Raw genomic sequence first — 4081 nt, forward strand, 5'->3', positions numbered from 1 at the left:
GTGCAGTAAAGTGGACTTTTTCTAACTTTACATCAAAAGGGAACAAAGTGCAACCATTTGTTTCCATTTCTCAGGACAGTGAAGAAACCCTCTCAGATAACTGTCCTTTATAGGACTTCCTGTACATGTAAGGGCATAAATAACGTTACTTGATTTATACATGTGTACATATTATTTCTGACTGCAATATGAGTTGCAAAAGGAAAGGCCTACAGAAAGGTAGTCTGCACAAAGAAGTGATACAGAGGTGGGCAGGGCTTTTCCTTTTTATTTTTGTAGCATGAGGCATGTGTTGACAGTTCCTTTTTTTCTTTTTATCAACAAATGGCAAAGGGTGGTATCCATACCCTATATAAACGGAGTCTTCAACAGAAAATTTTGTATTTTGACCTGAAAAAAATAAAATTAAGGGGAGAAATAGAACTTGACAACATAAAGAAGAAAAAACTGGCACTAGAGATAGAGATTTTGCTTCAAAAGGAATTTCAGAGTAAGTGCTAATACACTATGTCATGCAGAGTACTATTGTTGCAGGCAAAAGATGACTACCACTGGCTTTTCGCTATAAAGAATAATTGAAATAAAAACTGAAAGAACTAAACACATTGTCTTGTCTTTTATTAATCATTAAATTAAGTTTTTTTTTGTTCGTTTGTTTAATTTTTTTAAAAAATGTCGTTCCACAATTCTGTCCCGTGCAGACTAGGTTGGTCCAAGTGCACAGGCTGGAAGTCATCATCAGGCTGCATCTCCACCACAGGGCTCCTATCCTTTCTGATGGTGGCAATGTTGTGTAATATGGCACATGCAACAATAATGTCACAGGCACAATGTCGTGCCTGACATTGTGCACCTCACACAATGTCAGGTGCAACCCTTAGATTTTTCAGACACTGAAATCTTCCCTAGCCCAAAGGTAATTTCAATGCGTGCCCTTGTCCTGGCTATAGCTGCATTGTAACAGGTTTGTGGTCCGGGGTTTGGGTCAAGGAATGGCGTCATAAAATACTGCCTGCCTGCCCCTGTCACCAAGCTGGATCCCATCGTAATCACCTGTATAACGGAAAAATGCAGTTTTTTGTTAGGCTCGGAATGAATGTATGTAATACAGTGAGCTTGATATTTACATTTGTCCCTTACCACGTTCAAATAATGTGCATAAATATGACTCCCTGAAAATTCTTGAGTCATGCACAAAACAAACAAAACCTTAGATATTTATTTGGCACAGTGGCTACATTAACAAAAAATAAAACTTCTACTTCTGAAGTTTCCAAAGAGCATAGCAGTAATGACTTTATCAACTTCTTACTTACAAGATTGATAATATAATTATAACTATGCAACCATCATGAACAGTATCGCATCAGGCAGTGCATTGTAGTCTCCCTGAGGAAAATTCCATTCATTAGTTGCTAGATGTTAGACCCTATACGGACTAATCTACTGAAAGAAAAGCTTCCAGAGGTCATAAATCCTCTTCTTAATATCATTAATTCATCTTTGTCACTAGGATATGTACTGAAAACTTTTAAGCTGGCTATTAAACCTCTTATTAAAAAAAGGTAACTTGATCCTAGAGAATTAGTCAATTACAGGCCGATTTCAAATCTACCCTTTTTGTCAAAGATACTAGAAAAGGCAGTATCCTCACAACTATGTTCCTTTTTAGAAAGAAATGGTATCTGCGATGATTTCCAGTCAGGATTTAGACCGTACCATAGTACTGACACAGCTCTCATCAGAGTCACAAATGATTTGCTCTTATCCGATTTGGTTGTATCTCTCTATTAGTTTTACTCGATCTTAGAACTGCATTTGATACCATTGATCACAACATTATTCTGTACATGGTGTGACACCCCGGAGTTGCATTTGAAGGATAGTTTGCCAACTACGCCACTCAGGGAGTTACACCCAGAGAATTTAGTGTCTCTAAAAGGACACGTAAGTTCGTTCATCAATAATCGCTCAGAGACATGGGTAACAATACAAAACAGTTGACTTTATTAAGTTACACAATCACTTTAAAACAATCATTAAAATAAATCAGGCCTCAGTCAAGCACAGCTCATCATAAGGGTTTGGCTCTGAAAAGGTCACAGAGACACCAGCTAACTGGGGCTTACCAGCAGGGTCAGGCTATCAGAGATTAGACTGCCTATAACAGGGAAATCATTCCTCTCACCCTTGCACGCAAACACACGCACTCACACCCTACTCCACGGATGGACACGGCACACTGTGAACAACACACCACCACCACTTAGAGGGAATAGAGCCGGCCCCCCTGCCTTTGGCCCCGAATCCTGCGGCACAAGAACAGAGCAATCTTAATATGAGTCACACAGAATAATTAAGACACTGAATTGCCCTGTGTTAAATTAGACAACAAAAACCCAAAAATAAGAATTAACACTGGAAAAGTGTACCAGGCCTATTAATAGAGTAAAATAGAATCTCACCATTTAATATTACTACTATAGAGCCTCACCCGAACTTAGTAAATGCTTGTTAGACATACCAATGATGAATATGATGCGTGCATAATCAGGAGCGCACACACCCAACAATGGTAGTCACCGCAGTAGTACGTCCGCATGAAAACGGAACAGCTGACTCGCACTTTACGAGAGGAAATGGCACTCAAGAGCTTACTAAGGTGCAAACAAAACACGCAACCCGAGAACATTAGTTACTAAACCTCTCTAATGTCCACACCTGATGCCGGAAGCAGCCACAGTAAAGGGTTTGAGGCACGTCAGTGACGTCGACAAATGACGTTGACGTACAACACAGGTCTATCGCACTTTATATCCCCCTGGTGACAGCTAATTGGCTTACGATCCACATAATTATAAGGGAAGGTAAAAAGCTTTCCCACCACAATGGGAAGCATGGGATTAGATACTTGCCAATTCAAGAAATTAACGGAATGCACAGGTGATATAAAAATTTGGATGACTAGTAATTTCCTATTACTTAATTCTGAAAAAAACAGAGTTTCTAATGATTGGACAAAAAACTTCCTCACGTAATAACCTAGAATAATGTCTAACACTTGATGGCTGCTCTGTCAAGTCCGTCGTCAGTTAGGAACCTGGGTGTGCTGTTTGATACCAATCTTTCATTTGAAAGCCATGCCTCTTTACTAGCATCTGTAAAACCGCATTCTTTTATCTTATAATATTTCTAAATTACGACATATGCTTTCAATGAAAAATGCGGAACAGTTAGTTCCCTTTCGTAGTCACTCCGAGTTACGTCGGATGACGACGAATGGGGGTTTCGCTTAGAACACCTATCGACTTCGAGTATTACAAAACGAGCCAATGGCGATGAAATGCCATGGGTCTGCGGAATTTGCATAGCGTATCTCCGCCCCACCGCGTGGGTATAAAGGAGGACGCCGGCAACATGCAGGTATGTTTTCGCTTCGGAGCCAAGAATATTTCTTCACTCCACAATCATCTCTGACTTCGCTCTATGAGACGAGCTTCTCTCTCCGGTGTTGGTGTGACGGCGATCTGCAGCGAGCTCACAGTGCCTGCTGATCTGTGCAGTGATCTGCCAGTGTGTGTGTGTCTCCCTGTGCGCTTCAACATCGCGGAGTTTTTTTCTCCTCTCATAAAAGAGCTCGCACGCGGCACGTCTTTTTAAAGACGGCTCGCCCGTGCATTTCTGGTTGCAGCGGACTGGTATCGGACTCTGATGGGCACGAGCGCTGTCTAGTGTGTTTGGGCTTTGATCATGCTTGAACAGCGCTCGTGGATGACTCATGTTCTCTCTGGGAACGTGATCATCGCGTCATATATAGGTCGAGACTCGGTGAACTCGCAAGAGTGAGAGTCCCCTCATCCACTACCCGATCTTCGGCTGGTGGACAGGGTGACCTGAGGGTGTTGGTCTGGAACAAGGCGCCGACTCTGTGTCCACGCCCCAGCCCCCCCTCTTTAATGACGGTGCCCGCTAGCGAACTGATGATTCCACGAGTCTACCCTCGGGTGGCCCGTGTGTTTTCATTTGAAGCTACAGAGGATGATGCTGTGTCTGTAGCAGCATCACTAGGTGGGCTTGATTC

The 4081-nt window shown here is 42.1% G+C and overlaps 1 long non-coding RNA gene across 1 annotated transcript; it reads right to left on the bottom strand.

Annotated features, from left to right (window-relative positions):
• Positions 1–1984: 1984 nt before the first annotated feature.
• Positions 1985–2865, bottom strand: LOC143720467 (uncharacterized). Its single transcript, XR_013196573.1, has 3 exons — positions 2705–2865; positions 2525–2657; positions 1985–2309 (listed from the first exon to the last, which is right to left on the bottom strand). It is a non-coding gene; the product is annotated as an uncharacterized LOC143720467 (long non-coding RNA).
• Positions 2866–4081: the final 1216 nt, after the last annotated feature.

The sequence above is a fragment of the Siphateles boraxobius genome, unplaced genomic scaffold (assembly GCF_051911475.1).
Source record: "Siphateles boraxobius isolate OS27281-9 unplaced genomic scaffold, OSU_SipBor_1 65, whole genome shotgun sequence".
In the NCBI taxonomy this organism is placed as follows: Eukaryota; Metazoa; Chordata; class Actinopteri; order Cypriniformes; family Leuciscidae; genus Siphateles; species Siphateles boraxobius.